At 44.9% G+C, this 20,202-nt stretch overlaps 1 protein-coding gene across 2 annotated transcripts in view; it reads right to left on the bottom strand.

Moving 5' to 3' along the window:
- LOC140719057 (ATP-sensitive inward rectifier potassium channel 11-like) overlaps nucleotides 1–14,283 on the bottom strand; it is a 49,209-nt gene extending 34,926 nt beyond the window's left edge. For both annotated transcript variants that reach the window (XR_012096849.1, XM_073033432.1), the window contains exon 1: nucleotides 13,853–14,283. The gene's annotated coding sequence lies outside the window, so the exon portion shown is untranslated. The remainder of the gene's footprint in view (nucleotides 1–13,852) is intronic.
- Between the last annotated feature and the right edge of the window lie 5,919 nt (nucleotides 14,284–20,202).

Below are 20,202 nucleotides of genomic sequence, written 5' to 3'. Positions count from 1 at the left end.
TTTTGAAATATTCTCAATGCGGTACTGAGGGAGTGCCACACTGTTAAATTCCGGTGACTTTAAACCATTATCCAAGCGGTGGCCTTTTGACCTGTAAGACTAGGGTTGTGCAAGTTGGTTCAAGAACCTGACTGTTTTAGGAGAGTGTCTTTCTCACTTCTGTTTAATGAATCAGACTCAGGTTATTCAGGCAAGCATTAACAAGCAGGTAAATATTCCCCACTCAGGGTTGTGGACTGGGATCAAGGAAACAAAATCTAATAGGGCCCCTTCTCCTTCCACTTCTCCCATTGTCCATTCTCCTATCAGCTCTTTACCTCTTCCACCCATCACCTCCCAGCTTCTTACTTCATAGAGCAACACACACCCAAAATGCTGGAGGAACTCAGCAGGTCAGGCAACATTCAAGAGGAGAAATAAGGAGTCAATGTGATGAAGGATCTCGGCCCAAAACATAGACTCTTTATTCCTTTCCATAGATGCTGGCTGACCTGCTGAGTTCCTCCAGCATTTTGTGCGTTAACTGTCACCTGCTTGTATTCTTCCTCCCTACCATCTTACTCAGTCCTCCATCCGCCTTCTTCTCCAGTCCTGATGAAGGGTCTCAGCCCGAAACATCGACAGTTTATTCCCCTCCATAGACGCTGCCTGACCTGCTGAGTTCCACCAGCATTTTGTGTGCGTTGCTTAAGATTTCCAGCGTCTGCAAAATTGTAGTCTTCAAAACATAAATGGATTATCTTTTCAACTCCATGAGCAGAAAACCACAACCATGAGCCCTGCTTTCAACGCTGGAGGGTTACACTGGATACCACTGAAGGAGAGAAGACAAGTCTTCACTGGTGCCTTTGATCACCTAGAAATTCTGTCATCAGGGAAGCGAACTACATTCAAATAGTGCCTCCTGGGGTGGGGAAGGAGGAAGGAAAGATGAAAGCAAAGTTCACACTTTTTAATAGCACTTTCCCCATCCTCAGGACACCCCAGAACACTGGTTGAGCAATTTAATAATTTCATAGCATCATATACAGTGCCTTGAAAAAAGTACTCCACCCCCACAACTAGTTTCACATTTTACTATCTCATTTTCTAAATTTAATATATTGAAGCAGGGTTTTTTTGAGCTAATCTATAAAACATTGTGGATCACGTCAAGTCAAAAGAAAAATTCTAAAAACCTGTGAATAATATAGCAAGAATTAAAAATCAAACTTGAGGCTGAAAAAAAAAATCATTTCCTTTGTAATTACTAATATCCCCTCAGGTACAATACTGTAAATTACCTTACCAACTCACCCAGTTGGTTGATGCAGAAATCGGAGGATCACCATTTTCAATGAAAACCCCCTCTCAACAGTATAGTCAATTTTTAACAGGCCAAACCAAAGCGTAGACAAAAGATTTTTTTTACAGACAAGTCAGGGAAATGAGTTTCAGTCAACGTTTCGGGCTGAGACCCTTCCTCAGGACTGCTTTAAAGACAGCAGAAAGTTAAATTGTTGGTGCACGTTCGATCAAAGTTTATAGTTCAGAGTTAAAAGAGCACTTGCAGATCTTTCTAGCTCTGGACGAAGACACTTGCACAATTTGTACAGTCCTGATAGAGGGACACAAGCATGAAGCATTGGCCATAAATGCTGCCTGACTTGCCGAGTTCCTCCAGCATTGTGCGTGAGATGCTCTGGATTTCCACATCTGCAGAATCTTGTTTGTTCCCATTCTCGTTTATAAAGTCATAGGAAAGTACAACACAGAAACAGGCCCTTCAGCCCATCGAGTCCGTGCCAAACGATTTAAACTGCCTACTCCTATCGACCTGCACCAGGACCATAACCCTCCATACCCCTACCACCCATGTACCTATCCAAACTTCTCTTAAATGTTGAAATCAAGTTTGCATGCACCACTTGTGCTGACAGCTCGCCCCACACTCTCAAGACCCTCTGAGTGAAGAAATTCCCCTCAAACCTTTCACCCTTAACCCATGACCCCTGGTTGTACTCCCACCCAACCTCAGTGAGAAAAGCTTGCTTGCACTGTTGTTGTCTAGTACGGCAGGTGCTTTTCTTCTCACACTTCCAATCAGCTTTCATCAAGCCACGCCTTCTGCTTGCGGTCGCATTGGTGGACCGCGACAAAGCCGTCTCGGATCTCGCTGACAGGGCACGTTTGGATCGGGTGGAGGACGTGCTGGGTTGGGGAACCACGGGAGCAAGCTGGGGTTTGTCAGGCGCCCCATCAGTGTAGCATTTGCGCTGTTTGGGCAGGTTGACTTCCGAGTCTATTTGCAGCTGTCCAGCTTTTTCTCGTGAGGAGCGAGATGGGGTCGTCGATCAAATCTCCACTGGCAGTGGGGTTGTTGGTGTGCCTGTATTGGCACCACTCAGTGTCTTCGTCAAAGCAGTCGAGGTTCTTCAAACTATGGAAAGGGTTTTGGGAGTTGAGTCGGGAAGTTGGAGGAGCACTTTCAATGAGTTTACAAACAGGATATGCTTGTATAATTTTGCTGAAGCTGCTCTTCCATGGATCTCGGGGGGTGCTATTCCATTCATCGTCGGGAGCCTTTGGACAGGTGAGGGTTTTAGGGCTTCTGAGATTATTCTCATAGAATTATGGAGGCGTGTATTGCTAACGTTTGTGTGAGCACTTCTTTCCCAGGAGGGTGCGTAATATTTGGCGAGAGGGAAACAGAGCTAGGCTGGATGTTTGTAGGACTGACTGGATTTTAGTTCCTGCGCAACACTTTGAAGTGGATCTTTTACGAGAGAGTTCGATCTAGTGTGACTCCGAAGAAATTAAGAACCTGGTGGCAAGGTGCGAAGACAATAACCTATCCCTCAACGTCAGCAAGACAAAGGAATTGGTTGTTGACTTCAGAAGGAGTAGCGGACTGCACGACCCCATCTACATTGGTGGTCCGCAAGTGGAACAGGTCAAAAGCTTTAAGTTCCTCGGGGTGAATATCACAAATGACCTGACTTGGTCTAACCAAGCAGAGTCTACTGCCGAGAAGGCCCTCCAGCACCTTTACTTCCTGAGAAAGCTGAAGAAATTTGGCCTGTCCCCCAAAACCCTCACTAATTTTTATAGGTGCACCGTAGAAAGCATTCTTCTAGGGTGTATCACAACCTGGTATGGAAGTTGTCCTGTCCAAGACCAGAAGAATCTGCAGAAGATCATGAACATAGCCCAGCACGTCACACAAACCAATCTTCCATCCTTGGACTCACTTTACACCGCACGCTGTCGGAGCAGTGCTGCCAGGATAATCAAGGACACAACCCACCCAGCCAACACACTTTTTGTCCCTCTTCCCTCCAGGAGAACGTTCAAGAGCATGAAGATTCATACGGTCAGATTTGGGAACAGCTTCTTTCCAACTGTGATAAAACTGCTGAACGGATCCTGACCTGGATCTGGGCCGTACCTTCCAAATATGCGGATCTGACTTGCACTACCTTACTTTCCCTTTTCTATTTTCTAATTATGATTTATAATTTAAATTTTTATTATACTTACTTCGATTTGTACTTCAGGGAGCGCGAAATGCAGAATTGCTGTGATTGTAAGGTCTATTATCAATTGTTTGGTGACAATAAAGTAAGTATGTACGTACTTTAGGTGTGAATCAGTGGGTAGCTGTCTGTCATTTAGTTTGATGTCAAGTTTAAGTTTGGTTAGTCGGTTGTCCAGATAAAATACGCAAGTTACTGTTTTGTTGACATTCATATTTTGAGAAGTAGGTGGATAGGGAGTTGATATCTTGGGTAAGGTTTTTTTCACCTCAATTATTCAACATCATTCAATTCAAAAGGTTATGGCCAAGTTATCAGCGCATCCAAGTTTAGGGTAATTGTAAGCAAATTTGCTATCTATATATCCCTCTGAAGGATTTCGGCTCAAAACGTCAACTGTATTCTTTTCCTAGATGCTGCCTGACCTGTCAAGTTCCTCCAGCATTTTGTGTGTTGCTCTGGATTTCGAGCATCTGCAGATTTTCTCTCATTTATGTATCCCTCATACTCTTCAAGATCCTGTCCAAACTAATTCCTATTCTTTTCTCACTCTCTGTAATTTCTAATATCACATTCCTCCTAATCCTACTGCACCCACACCCAGAATCAGAATCAGGTTCATTATCACTGACATGGAATTTGCTGTCTTGTGACAGCCATACAATTCAGACTTTACAAATTACAACTAAAGTAAATAAACCATGGGAAAAAAGAGGAATAACGAGGTAGGGTTCGTGGGAAGGACACCTCATTCTTCATCTGGGTGCGTTGGTGTTTCAGTCTGCAGAACTCAATAATATTAAGTTCTCCAATTCCAGGTTCCTTGTGACTGCAGATGCTGGAATCGGGAACAGAGTTCCTCCAGCAGGTTGTTTGTTGCTTCAGATAAGCTGCTCTATCTTTCTTTCTGCCTGCCTGCCATCCTTTTGTTTTTTTCCCATTTGGCCTGATTCCTTTAGGTTGTTTTAGCCGGGTGAGATAGTGGGAGTAAGCTCCCACTACCTATTAAATGCTCCTAACAGCATGCATCTCAAATAGCCTCCAGACAACCAAGACCAGCTCCTGGCTTTTACGTGTGGCTTAGCTACTAAGCCCAGCAGAACTATTTCTACTGACAGAAGGGATAAAAGCGGGTTACCGGTGCCTCAAAACCAGTCACTTGGGCAGATGGGGCTCATCAGCCACGGCCGGCAGCTCATCTAGAGAGGGAAAACTCTGATCTCAAACCCCTGCTGCCTTGCGGCTATACCCACTCATAGGGGAGGCTTCGGGAGTAAACCCCGAGGAAAAATCCAGAGTTGGAGTCCTTAAGGCAGTCCTACACCGAGTTCAACGCTGACTGGCAACACCTGGTGCCAAACTGAATCAGTCTCTCTCGTTTCTTTAGATTCATTAGCTCTGTGGAGAGGGGGAGCCTGCTCTCCATATTGTACTACTCTTGCTTGCATAGACTACTAGGACACAGCTTCCATGGTTGACCCCAATTAACAGAGGGACTACTAATTAACCTGAATCAGGGACACTGGTTGAAGGATAATGAATCAGAATTCTGCTTATTATCACTGACATACGTCATGAAATTTGTTTTGAACTCTTTCCCTCCACCCCCAACCCACTCTCACGCAAAACATTATGAAGTCCTTCACATTTGCTGTAGAGAGCAGGTTTAATTTAACTCACTTGGAAAGACAGCACCACCTTGTGTTAACGTCTCTGGAGTGGGACTCAATCCTGGGATGATCTGACTCAGATGAGAGCTGGCCAATGAGAGGAACATTCAATGGCGCAGAGACAGGCTACAAGTGTCCATCAACATTCGCCCTAATTGGTTTTTTATAAAATACAGCTGTGCAGGCCAACCATTGCTCTGAGCAGGAATACGAGTACAATTATAACTATGCGGCACTTTAAATGTTTTATATGCACAATATAAATATGTAGAAATGAAAAGTGAAAAAGACCACACTGCGATTTTATCTATTAATTGAAGGGTATCATAAAATACAGAACAAAGAAAATCTTTCATGTTTCATCTCAGGGTTGTATACTACATACACACTTTGATAATAAGTGTACTTTGAATCCGTGCTGACCTGATCTTCTTCCTCACCCCATCTACTGCAGCTGGACCAATGTTTCCTCCAAGGCATTTACACACTCACACACACGCACACCTTTTGCTACTAGTGCACAAAGGAATTTAAACTGCGCACAAAAGGTCGTCACCCTCTACCTCGTTGGCATGCTAAGTATATTTCACGATCGTACACACTCAAATATTTCCTTTTCCGGTTTCTGATGTGGACGGGGTTGACAATGTGGAGTTTGCGATGATTCGTCTGCAGATTTTAGAACTGGTTTATTTATACTGTTTTTAATTAAAGAAATTATTGATTCATTATGTCAAACTGCAAAGGGTGTGAAGTGCAGAAGAACTGCAAGCTCATTTAAAGTGGAATGGCTTAATGAAACAGTAGAAGCTGCTACACCGAAAGCTCATGAGGTCAGGAACGTGCAGCCACGAGAAATATTTATATACAGAACAGAAACTGGTGTTACCTGCGTGTATTGTCGCGATGCAAAAGTTGCCAGAGTAGCTTCAAGTTTGTTTCCACTTAAAAATTCAGTGTGTTGTCGTCACTGGGCAAAAGAATTGCATAACACAAGAGATTTTTGTGCACACTGGGCACTATAAATTAGTGGGAATGTTGAGCTAGGCCATATCTATCTAAACATCTCTCTTCCAGGGACCTCTCCATACTCCTCTCAAATGTTACAATTGAACCTACATCAGCCACTCTACTAGTGGCTCATCTACACTCAAACCACCTTCTGAGAGAAGTTCCCCCTCAGATTTCTCTTGAAAATTTCACCTTTCACCCCAAACCCACACTCAGTGGCCACTTCATTAGGTACATCCACTCGTTAATGCAAATATATAACCAGCCAATCATGTGGCAGCAAGCCAATTCATAAAACCATGCAGACATGGTCAAGGGGTTTAGTCCTTCAGACCAAACATCAGAATGGGGAAGAAATGTGATCTAAGTGACTTTGACCATGGAATGATGGTTGGTGCAAAGATGAGGTGGTTCGAGTATCTGAGAAACTGCTGATTTCCTGGGATTTTCACGCAGAGCCTCTAGAGCAGGTGTTCCCAACCTGGGGTCAATGGACTCCTCAGTTAATAGCATAATGCCAGGAGGTATTAACCCCTTCGTTAATACCCTGTGGCATAAAAAAAAGTTGGGGAACCCTGCTCTAAAGTTTACAGAGAATGGTATGAGTAACGAAAAGAAAACCATCAGGTGGTGCTGATGCGGCCTCCTCTACATCGGCGAGATCTGTCATAAATTGGGAGCCTGCTTCGTCGAGCGCCTCTGCACCATCCGCCACAAGCAGAATTTCCCAATGCCTAAACATCCTCCTTCCCCCCCCCCCCCCCCCACTCCCCACCTTTTTTTATTCTGGCATCTTCCCACTTCGTTTCCAGTCCCGAGAGTCTCAGCCCAAAACGCCGATTGTTTATTCATTTCCATAGACGCTGCCTGACCTGCTGAGTTCCTCCAGCATTTTTTGTGTGTTGCCATGTACTCAGTATCCCGAATCATGAAGATCAATATGCTAAAAGCTCTCTTTATGACCCTATCTACCGGTGACACTGAATTACACATCCACATCACCACACACTCCTCTATCTCCTTTGGTGTCGTCAGAAATCTGCAAATAATTGAGAGCCAATAATCGATCTCTGGGAAAATCCCTTAGTTATATCCCTCCAGCCTGAGAAGAATTTACACGTTCCAAATCCTTCTTTTCTATGTGATAGCCAGTTTTAAAATCAATACTAATGCCCTTTCTCCAATACCTTGGGCTCTTAATCTATGCAACAGCCTCGTGTGGCATCTTTCAAATGCTTTTTGGAAATAAATTCATTGGCCACGTCGGTAGATACCTCCTGTGGCCACCAAGTGTATGGTCGTGGTCTTCTGCTGCTGTAGCCCATCCATGTCAAGGTTCGATGTTTTGTGCATTCAGAGATGCTCTCTGCACACCACTGTTTAACATGTGGTTGTTTGAGTTACTGTCACCTTCCTATCAGATTGAACCAATCTGGTCAATCTTCTTTGACCTCTCCCATTAACAAAGCGTTCTCACCCACAGAACTGCTACTGACTGGATCTTTTTTTTAAAAAAACTTAACAACTATCGTCCAGTAGCACTTACATCTACACGAGGAAGTGCTTTGAGAGATTGGTCATGGCCCGAATCAACCCCTGCCTCAGCAAGGACCTGGACCCTCCACGATCTGCCCATCACCACAATAGGTCTATGGCAGACGCAATCACAATGGCTCCTCACATGGCCTTAGATCACCTATACAATAAAAACACCCATATCAGGATGCTGCTCATTGACTATAGTTTAGTGACTGACACCATCATTCCTACAGGCCTCATCAATAACTTGGTCTCTGAAACTCCTTCGGCAATTGGATTCTCAGCTTCCTAACCAGAAGACCACAATCTGTGCAGATTGGTATTAATATCTCCTCCTTGCTGACAATCAATTCTGCCACACCTCAGGGATGCGTGCTTAGCCCACTGCTCTACTTCCATGACTCTCGCTAGGCATAGCTCAAGCGCCACCTATAAATTTTCTGATTGTTGGCAGAACTTCAGACAGAAACAAGAGGGCGTACAGGAGTGAGATATACCAGCTAGTTGAGTGGTATTGCAGCAACAATCTTACATTCAACATTGGTAAGACCAAAGAGCTGATTGTGGACTTCAGAAAGGGTAGGACGAGGATCATGAACCAATCCTCACAGGGATCAGAAGAGGCGAAAGTGAGCAGTTTCAAGTTCCTGGGGGTGTCAAGATCTCTGAGGATCTAACCTGGTTTCAACCTATCAATGCAGCTATAAAGACAAGACAGCAGCAATATTTCATTAGGAGTCTGAGGAGATTTGGTTTGTCACCCAAGACACTAGCAAACTTCTACAGAGATACCGTGGAGAGCATTCTGACTGCCTGCAGCACCATTTGGTATGGGGGGGGGGGGGGGTGTGGCTACTGCACAGGATCAAAAGAAGCAGCATAAAGTTGTGAAATTAATCAGCTCCATTTTGGATACTAGCCTCCATAGTATCCAAGACATCTTCAAGGAGCGGTGTTTCAAAAGGCAGCGTCCATCATTAAGGACCCCCACCACCCAGGACATGCCCTCTTCTCATTATTGCCATCAGGATGGAGATACAGAAGCCAAAGGCACACACAAGCTCAGCAATTCAGGAACAATTTCTTCCCCTCTGCAATCTGATTCCTGAATGGGCATTGAACCCATGAACACTACCTCACTTTTATTATTTCTGTTTTTGCACTATATTAATTTAACTATTTGATATACACATTTATGCACTCACTGTAATTGATTTTTAATTTTTGATTTTCTTAAGAAATAATTTTTTTAAAAAAATTTTCTATTTAATCATGTACTGTTGCCGCTAAGTTAACAAATTGCATGACATATGCCGGTGATATTAAACTTGATTCTGGTTCTCTTTAAAAACCCTAGAGCAAGGGTTTCCAACCTTTCTTATTGCATGGATCCCCACCATGAACTGAGGGGTCTGTGGAACCCCAGCTCTCGAGACTGTTGTGTGTAAAAATCCCAGGAGATCAGCAGTTACCCAAACCCGTCTGGCACCAACAATCATTCCACGGTCAAAGTCACTTAGATCACATTTCTTCCCCATTCTGATGATTGATCTGAACAACCGAACCTCTTGACCATGTCTGCATGCTTTTATTATCCCGGTCCAACTCGGGTAACTCCACTTTCCTAGTGTCATAAATTCAAGATAGTAGGTTTCATCCTGTGCTGTTCATCCTCAGACTTAGGCCATGAGACACAGGAGCAGAATTAGGCCAATTTATTATCCCCCCCCCCCCCCCACCAACCCCATTCTCCTGCTTTATCCCCTGTAACCCTTGACTTCTTTATTAATCAAGAACCCATCAACCTCCGCTTCAAATATACCCAATGACTTGACCTCCTCAGCCGTCTGTGGTAATGAATTCCACAGATTCACCACTATCTGGATAAAGAAATTCCTCCTCACCTCTGTTGCAAAGGGGATGTCCTTGTATTCTGAAGTTGGGCCCTCTGGTCCTAGACTCTGCTACTAATGGAAACATCCTTTCACATCCAGGCCTTTCAATATTCTGTAGGTTTAATTGAGCTGTCCCTCTCATGCCCAGAAACATTGAAGTTCACCTAGATCTTCATCATATCAGGGATCTTTAACTACACAATCAGTTCTTATTTCTCAAAACTCATCACCAAATCCAATATAGCCAGTTCTCGGATATGCAAGTTGGTTGTCCGTTAATTTCAATGATGATGTAGGAACCTTTTGAAGTGGAAAAGCCGTTGCACTGGGGCAGTCCCTCCTCTCTCGATCTCAGAAGCCCCTATTCCAGTGGTACGGGTGATCATCACAACTGGAGATCTCCTTGGTTGCAGAGGATGGCCATGACGTAGGTCCCATCATATATGGAAGCAAGAAGCAATCTGACAGAATCCACAAATTCTTTTTCTTTGCCATCCTTACAAGCTTGGTTCGTCCAGTCAATATGTAGATTAAAATCTTCCATGACAACTGCAGGTCTTTGATAGAGGCTGGATTAGATACATTGGTTATATCCAAAGGGAAAATAATGGCTGGAGTCACTTAGCACTTAAGTGCAAGGGGGTTTATTAAAAAAAAACAATCTTACAAAAGATGAGCAAATATAGCGAAAAGCAAACTGCCAATGCTTACAAAAAAATCTCTTCCAGCCAACACCATAATAGCTCCATACTATTTTGTCCAGTGTGAACTCTTGCCAGTCCCAATCTGTCTCTCCCACTGAGAGCGATGAGCCCTGTTAATTAGCACCAGGACATGCCACCTTTAATTACACACACAGTTAACTTAAGACTACACATGAATTAGACGCTGCTGCACCCCACAACGTAGTTACAATCATATTGCAAAATAAACAGGAGTATTTGCCTTAGATACAGTATATAAACAACATATATACATTGACACATCCCCATTACTGAAGATAAGAAATATTCTGCGGTGCAAGGTTGGAAAGGCACCATAAAGTCAACCCGAGCACATCAGCTTGATTTAGGGCCCATTATGAGAATATACTGGGGGGGGGGGGGAGACATTGAAGTGTAGCGGCAGAAGAATGACATGTGTCTGTGTCATACATTTACCACGATTTCTCCACCACGCCAGCCCTTTATATACACCACACAGCGGGGAGTCAGCCTTTCCAGCCCAACAAGCCTCACCACCCAACAACCCATCTATTTCATCCTAGCCTAATCACAGGACAATTTACAATGACCAATTAACTTACCAAGCAGTACGTCTTTGGACAGTGGGAGGAAACCAACACACTCACAGGAAGGATGCTTCCTGCAGAATTGAACCCCAACATCCTGAGCTGTAATAGCACCACTGCTACACTATTGTACATTTACCAGACCATAAGATATAGGAGCAGAATTAGGCCATGGAGTCTGCTCCACCATTTCATCATGCTGATCCATTTCCCTCTCAGCCCCAACCTCCTGCCTTCTCCACACAACTATAATGAAGAATCTATCAACCTCTGCCTTAAATATACCCATTGACTTGGTCTCCATGTGTTGGCGCGTGGCCTAGTGGATAAGGCATCGGTCTAGTGATCTGAAGGTCACTGGTTCGAGCCTCAGCTGAGGCAGTGTGTTTGTGTCCTTGAACAAGGCACTTAACAACACATTGCTCTGCGACGGCACCGGTGCCAAGCTGCACAGGTCCTAGTGCCCTTCCCTTGGACAACATCGGTGGCGTGGAGAGGGGAAGGCCTGCAGCTTGGGCAGCTGCCGGTCTCCCATACAACCCTGCCCAGGCCTGCGCCCTGGAAACCTTCCAAGGTGCAAATCCATGGTCTCACGAGACTAACGGATGCCTATATAAATGTAAATCTATATATGGCCTCCATGGCTGCCGGTTCCACAGATTCACCACATCTGTGGAAATTCCTCACCTCCATTCTAAATGGACATCCCTCTATTTTGAAGCTGTGCCCTCTGGCCCTCGACTCTCCTCACCATCCTCAAAAAAAAACTGCAGACCATTCACACTTCATCTTCTTTCCCGTTTATCGTGATTCAAACGACTCCTGCATCACCATTCACTACCTCCATATCACGACCCCACACAACCGATACCCAACTCTGTCCCTATCCCCTTTCCCTTTAGCCTATTCTTTTGGGAAAAGCACAGACTGGAATTTTGAGCACCCACTCCTGCCGACTGCAGCCACATCTCAGTAAATACTATTTGATGATACTCCAAACGCTGCCACCAGCTCTTCTCTTGGAGTGTCCCAGTACCAAAGCAGCAAGTGATAGGAAGATCAGGGTTCAATTCCCACGCCTGCCTGTGAGGAATCTGTATGCTCTCCCTGTGACCGCACAGATTTCCTCCAGGTGCTCCGGTTTCCTCTCACATTCCGAAGATGTACAGGTTTAGGGTATTAAGTTATGCCACAGCTGCTCTGGAGGCAAAGCAACACTTGCAGGCTACCCCCAACATGTCACAGACAGTGATGAAAACATCACATTTCACAATATTTTTGTCACTGGTAGATAATGGTTCAGCATGGACTAGATGGACTGAAGGGCCTGTTTCTGTGCTGTAGTTCTCTATGACTCTAATCTATCTTGACCATTTTCTCAGTCCTGATGCATGCTTCAATCAGAGACTTTCTTGAAGTTCAAAGTAAATTTTAATCAAAGTACATATATGTCACCTTAACAGCCCCGAGATTCATTTTCCTGCGGGCATACTCAATAAATCTACAGAACAGTATCAGGATCAGTGAAAGATCAACCAGAGAGCATAAGACAACAAACTGTGCAAATGCAAATATAAATAAATAACAATAAATAACAAGAACATTAGATGAAGAGTCCTCAAAGTGAGATCATTGGTTGTGGAAACATCTCAATGATGGACAAGTGAGCGTAGTTATCCCCTTTTGTTTAAGAACCTGATTGTTGAGGAGTAGTGACTGTTCTTGAACCCGGTGGTGCAAATCCTGAGGCTCTTTCACCTTCTACCTGAAGTTTCCCTACCGTAATGGGGTGGACAATTGCCCTCACAATCTACTCTGTTGTATCTTATTGTCTACCCGCACTGCACTTTCACTTCCACTGTTACACTTCAGTCTGCAATTGCTTTACAATGTGTAATATTCCTAATGAACAGTATGCACGGCAATCTTTTCACTACATCTAAGTACAATATTAAACCAATTCCAACCTTAAATCAGGAAACGCCAGGAACACACAGCAGGCCAGTCAGCAGCTGCGGGGAGAGAAGTGGGGTCAATACTTCGTTCAGGTGCAGACCTGGACGGTGCCACGAAACCCTCGAACAAGTACTGGCAGCGCTAAGATCAAAGAGTGGCCAAGGCGAACACAGGCAGGAAATTTCCACACGAGCCACTTCCTGTCACACGCTGACATTTAGGGCAGCAATGAGGGTCCTCCATCTCTGGTGGTGTTTAGGGATTCCTTCATCGTGTCAGTAGCTTCCTCTCAGTTTTCACTACTGTCAGTCATGCAAGTCCTGGGAGGAGACTTTGCAATACTGTCACACTCAGATGTAGAAGGATTCTTCATTGCTATTTCCATAACAGGATTGTCGTACCAGTCAGGGTTGCTAGCCCTGAGCTGAACACCCAAACCTGGAGGACCGGTGGACCACCGTTAGTCTGGCCTCTACCCTTTGACCTGTTTGGCTTGGGTGACCCCACCAAGAGCCAAAGCATAAAGCCCCGACTCCAGCCAACATGGCTCCCCGGGTCACTTAAGCCCCTTAACCCAGTGACAAGGTCGTGGTCCTCCTCCTGGAGATGTCCACACAGGATTACAGAGACTGTGGACAGTGCGTCCTTCACTGTGCCAAAAAAAATGCAAGCGGCTGAGGGGACGACGGCTCCTAGAGAAGGAATGTGGGACAGGAGTGAGGCAATAACTTAAAATGTCTTTCGAGATTGTGTGTGTGTGTGTGTGTGTGTGTGTGTGTGTGTGTGTGTGTGTGTGTGTGTGTGTGTGTGTGTGTGTGTGTGTGTGTGTGTGTGTGTGTGTGTGTGTGTGTGTGTGTGTGAAAATGCACTTACCACGTGATCACACTAACAAAAGCGCGGAGGGAGCCCAGTACACAATTAATTTGATTTTCCTCGCAATAATTTCCTATACACTCTAATCAGAGCGCCACTCACCTCAGATGCAAAAGGCAGAATATCGGCTGCTGCGGCAAGGTTTCAGAACCATTGATCCTGCATCCCTCGCCGGCAAGGTCCCTCCGCCTCACCTGGGAACAAAGACCATTTACTCCCGCTCAGTCTGACACAAGGTTGGTCCATTAAAATAGAAACAACGCCGGCTTGTACCAGGAGAGACGCCGGTCCGGAAGAAATCAGCTGATCCCATCAATTCCCGTGGAAACCAGTGATGGACACAGCCTTCAAAGGACGACTTAAGGGCAAGTGGAAGATTTCATTTTGCCACATTGCCATCGGCGCTTGGATTCCTCTTAAAGGGAAAGATCAAAATGTTAAACGCGATTTCAAAGTGCAGGGCTTCCGCTCTGATTTTCCGGGGCATTTCGACTGGGTGGTGAGGAGATTTTCCAGAAGCCACATCTTCGTGGGAGGGGCGAAACAAAACGTCAGCCATCTCCTGAGGGAATTGGGAGCGACACGGCGCTTCACGCCCGCTGCACTCTTCACCCCCAGCAAGAGGCAGAGGAGGGGGATATTTGCTTTTATTGCATTCTAGAGTAATACCAGCCGCAAGGAGGCCCTTCGGCCCGTTGTGACTGTGCCAGCTTATTGAAATCCTACTCCACTCTTTCCCACACCACCAAGTTCGGGAAGAGTTTTGTTACCCTGCTAACTCCTGGGCCTGCCTGGGTAACTTCTCTAGGCCCCTTGGGACATTACCCAATCTCTGACCATTTTTATTTAGACTGTGAGGAGAGATTGAGTCACCTGGGACTGTACACCCTGGATTCAGAAGAATGGGGGGAGCTATTATAGAAACATATAAAATTATGAAAGGGATAGATAAGACAGAGGCAGGAAAGTTGTTCCCACTGTAGGTGAGACTAGAACTAGGGGACATAGCCTCAAGATTCAGGGGAGTAGACTTAAGACAGAGATGAGGAGGAACTGCTTTTCCCAGAGGGTGGTGAATCTGTGGAATTCTCTGCCCAATGAAGCAGTGGAGGCTGCTTCAGTAAATATACTTAAGACAAGGTTGGATAGATTTTTGCATAGTAGGGGAATTAAGGGTTGTGGAGGAAAGGCAGGTAGGTGGAGATGAGTCCATGGCCAGGTCAGCCATGATCTTACTGAATGGCGGAGCGGAGTCGGTGGGGCAGATGGCCAACTCCTGCTCCTATTTCTTATGTTCTTGCAATCACCTCACATATTCCACAATTGATGCATCTGCCATGTACTCCCCAAAGCCTCCTTGCGTGCTCTGCCCGGATCACAATCCCACCTGGTGTTGTTCCATCATGTACGATGGGTGGGAAGAAGTTCAAGTTCTTTGATTGGCTTAAGAACCAGACTTAAGTTGAGGGGACGTTTATTTGGTTATTTGTAAATTAAATTTGTAAATACATTTGTGAATTTATTTACTTATTGAGATACAGTGCGGAACAGGCCCTCCCGGCCCTTCGAGCCGTGTCGCCCAGCAATTTAATCCTAGCCTAATCACAGGACAATTTACAAAGACCAATTGGCCTACCAACCGATACGTCTTCACACTATGGGAGAAAACTGGAGCACCCGGGGGAAGCCCACACGGTCACGGTGAGAACGTACAAACTCCCTACAGGGAGCAGTGGGAAATGAACCCGGATCGCTGGTACTGTAAAGCATCGTGCTAACCACGACGCTACCGTACCACCCCGCTCGGTGAGTTGTGACCCAAATTCCAGATTTGACTGGAGCGCTCAACTATCCAGTGATGGACGCCTGAAAGGGACGTAAGCCATCAAAGTCAAGGTCGGGCTCGTCGTCACTTGCACAAGTACAGATGCGATGAAAACTTACCTGCGGCAGAGTCACAGGCACACAGCACCATTCACAAGGAAAACATAAACGGAACACCAATTATACGCGGCTTTACAAGAAAGAACATGACTGGAGCAAATAAAAACAGTCTACTTTAGTGCAAAGTGATCAGAGTGGTCATAGTGTTGCTGAACTGTAGATCGGCTGGTAGAGCAGAGAACTGTAGAGGAAATGTAGTCATGAGAGGGAAGGAGAGGAAGAGGGACTCCCTGACCCAAAATTACAGCACATTTTTATATGTTAAAAAACAAAGGTAACAGGACAATTTCTATAGTTACATTGCTTCTTTTGAGTTACATGTAGTTTTCAAATACTGTACCTGGATCTTCCCAAACTGAGCGTTAATTACTGTGGTCTCTCAGCTGTATTCATGCAATGGGGTGTTGATTGCATTCATGCATATGCTGACATATATATGTTAAGTCAGTGTTACCTGTGAGGTCAATTTATTTACTGCCCATTACACCACTGACATTTAGGGCAGCAATGAAGGTCTTCCTTTGCTGTCATGGTTCAGAGCTTCCTTCGTCCTTCCCTCCATTAGCCTGCAGGTCACCCTTGGGCAAGGTGTAGCACCTGCTTAGCGCCCTGCTGATCAGGGCCACATGAAGACATGGGAGCAGGTGGTGGATGGTCGTATGAGCAGCTGGCGCAGATCACAAGTCCTGGTTATGCGACCGCTGATGCCAGGCAGACAGTCTCTGAAGGGTATTGCCAATGGCTGGGGTCAGCCCTCTTGTGAAGACACTGCCCAGAAGAAGGCAAAGGGAAACCACTTCTGTAGAGAAAATCTCCAAGAACCAGCATGATCGTGGAAGTACCCTGATCGCCTGCATCATATGACGTGGCACATAACGAATGAATGAGTGAACTTCTTGCAATTTATAGTGTTCTGATTTGTTGCTCAGTACATCTGCTGCAAAATAACAATTTTCATGACATTTGGCACAGATAGACTAAAAAGGTAGGGTGTCAGGACCGTGGGTCAGTACCGCTCGCTCTTCCGCAATGCTCACTCTTCTCTCTTCTTCGCGGTGATTTGATCCTCTGTGTCACGAACTGAGACGACGGCTATGGGCCTGCTCCGGGTGCTCTGGGCTCCGAGTCCATGGACTCAATTTATGTTGTTGTTTGCCTTTATTGTTTGCATGATTTGTGTTTTTTCTCCCCCTTTTTCTCTGCGCAAGGGTGTTGGTCTTTTTTAAAAAATTGGGTTCTTCTGGGTTTCTTGCTTTGTGGCTGTCTATCAGGAGACAAATCTCAAGGTTTTGTAAGTTATACATTCTTTGACAAAGTAAAATGTACTTTGATTCTTCTGAATACTTGAACATGCCAATGATATTAAACCTGATTTTGAGTGAATATTGCAAATTCCACACGTTGCATCTGAGTTCAAACTGAACCTGGGCCACTGAAGTTGCAAGAGAGTTGCATTAAATGTCACACCCTCTTTGCAGTTACTGGAAATTACAGAGAAAAGACAAACAGGCCCTTCAGCCCAGCTCATCCGTTCTGACCAAAGGTGCTTACCTGAGTCACAAACGGATGTGGAATCAAGGGTGTGAATTTCACTGGCTTAACTGGAAGCCAGTGCACCCCACCCAGGTCCCAACACGTGTAGCATTATACTCAAGATGCCCGAGGAATTCAGCAGGCCAGGCAGCATCTGTGGTAGAAAGTGCAGTCGATGTTTCGGGCCAAAACGGCAACTGTACTTTTTTCCATAGACGCCGCCTGACCTGCTGATTTCCTCCAGCATTTTGAATGTGTTGCTCAGATTTCCAGCATCTGCAGACTTTCTCTTGTTAATAACATTATACCGTTTTTTTTTTAACTTGTATCGTATATGCACCTTATTACTTAAGTCAAGTTTTTTTTTAATCATTTAGCTATATGTAGTAGTAGTCCTCTGTTAGTCTTGATAGACCATGGATTTGTGCCTTGTAAAGGTTCCAGGGCGGAAGGCTGGGCAAGGTTTTTTTTATGGAAGACCGGTAGTTGCCCAAGCTGCAAGTTTCCCCTCTCCACGCCATCAATATTGCCCAAAGGAAGGGCATTAGTTAGCTATATACATGTATAATGTCAAATGGGACAACATTTCTCCGGGCCAGGGTGTAAAGCACAGTAGTACACACATAACACACAATAACTTAGGAAAGGAAGGATAAAATCTACAGATGAATTACACATAAATAAACAAATTAAAGTGCATACATTAAATATTTGGGTTTTTGTGGTAATATTACTTTACGTGTTTCGTCTGTCAGTTGTATGTACTGTGCTGTGCACCTTGGTCCGGAGGAATGTCATCTTGTCTGCCGGTAAAACAAGTGTAAGGTTCAATGCCAATAAACTTGAACTTGAACAGTAAATGTAGAAGTGATGAGCTAGTAAATTAGGGCAGTGCGGGGACAGCAGATGTTTTGTTTAGGCCAACAGAGACGATTCAATCAAAGTTCAAAGTGAATTTACAGTATTAACAAAGTGTCCATATGTTACCAGATACTACTGTGAGATTCATTTTCATGGAGGCGTTTCGAAGTTCGAAGAAAATTTTATTATCCAAGTACAGGTATGTCACCATATACAACCCTGAGATTCATTTACTTGTGGGCATACTCAAAAAGTCTATAGAATAGCAACTATGACAGGATCAGTGAAAGATCAACCAGAGTGCAGAAGACAACAAACTGTGCAAATGCAAATATAAATAAACAGCAATAAATGATGAGAACATGGGATAATGGGAATAAGAGTCCTTGAAGTGAGATCATTGGTTGTGGGAACATCTCAGTGATGGAGCAAGTGAGTGTGGTTATCCCCTTTTGTTCAAGAGCCTGATGGTTGAGGTGTAGTAACTGTTCCTGATCCTGGTGGTGCGAGTCCTGAGGCTCCTGCACCTTCCTCCTGATGGCAGCGATGAGAAGAGAGCATGATCTGGGTGGTGGGGGTCCCTGAAGATGGATGATGCTTTCTTGTTAAACTCCCTAAGTGCTTCATGTGGCTGTGCTTAATGGCATTTACAGGAAAATAAAGAAACACAATTGAATTTATGATATACTATACATAAACACTGATGGACTTTTACCGCTGTACCTTTGAGAGCATACTCACCAACTGCATCTCAGTGTGGTATGGCAATTGTCCCATAACGGACCGCAAAGCACTCCAGCAGGTGGTGAAAACTGCCCACCAGGTTATCGGCACCCAATTGCCCACCATTGAGAACATCTACCATAAAGCCTGCCTGGGCAGGGCGAAAAGCATTATCAAGGATGCATCTCACCCTGACCATGGACTTTTTACCCTCCTGCCATCCAGTAGGCACTACAGGAGCCTCCGCTCCCGCACCAGCAGGCACAGGAAGAGCTTCTTCCCTGAGGCTGTGACCCTACTGAACCTCACATCACAGCACTAAGCAGTATTGCACCCATATTGTACTGTCTCAGTACTTTTATATTTGTGTGCTGTAGCACTTACTTTTTATTTGCAGTTGTTTTGTAAATAACACTATTCTTTTGCACCTGGTTAGATACTAATTCCATTTCATTGGCTTTGTATCTGTACTCGGCACAATGACAATAAAGTTGTATCTAATCTAATCTAAAAGAAGACTGACAGACAACCAATGTGCAAAAGAAGAGAAATAATGAAAAAATAAACAGATAATATTGAGAACATGACCTGTAGAGTTCTTGGAAGCAAGTATGTAGGTTGTGGAACAGTTTATGACTGAGGTGAGTGAAGTTATCCACGCCGGTTCAAGAACCTGATGGTTGTATGGTAGTAACCTGGTGGTTCTCAGGCTCCTGTGCTTCCTACTTGATGGTAGCAGCAAGAAGAGGTCATGGCTTGGATGGTGGGGGGTCCTTGATGATGGAGGCTGCTTTCTTGTTACAGTGCTCCTTGTAGATGTGCTCAGTGGTGGGGAGGGCTTTGCCCGTGGTGGACTGGGCTGCACCCCCCCCCCCACATTTTGTAGATATTTCCATTCCTGGGCATTGGCATTTCCATACCAGGCTGTGATGCAACCAGTCGGGATACCCTCCACTGTGCCACTGTAGAAGTTTCAGATGACATGCCAAACCTATGCAAGGTTCTGAGAAAGTAGAGGCGATGAGCGTGGCAAGAGTGCACTGGGGCGGTCACAGCTAGCAAACGGGTCAACAAGGCAACTTATAAGTTAAGGCAGAGTCCAAGCAGTGTGATGCTACAGAGCTAGGAACTGTTCTGAAGCAGATTTATAGTTCAAACCTCATCTGAGTGCCAAGGCTTGAGCCAATCTGCACATTAGAAAGGATTTTGATTGATAGAGAATGAAGATTGTGAGTAAAGATTATTGATCCACAATATTTATGGGTTTAGCAGGCAGAATCATCATGCTCTTGAACCAGAGGGTAAAACTTCACTCTACACCACTAACCCCATCGCTAAACTGTTCCCACAACCTATGGACTCACTTTCAATGACTCTTTATCTCATGTACT

This window comes from Hemitrygon akajei, chromosome 31 (genome assembly GCF_048418815.1).
Source record: "Hemitrygon akajei chromosome 31, sHemAka1.3, whole genome shotgun sequence".
Classification (NCBI taxonomy): Eukaryota; Metazoa; Chordata; class Chondrichthyes; order Myliobatiformes; family Dasyatidae; genus Hemitrygon; species Hemitrygon akajei.
Note: the sequence above shows the minus strand (reverse complement) of the source record. Positions and strands in the feature narration are given on the sequence as shown.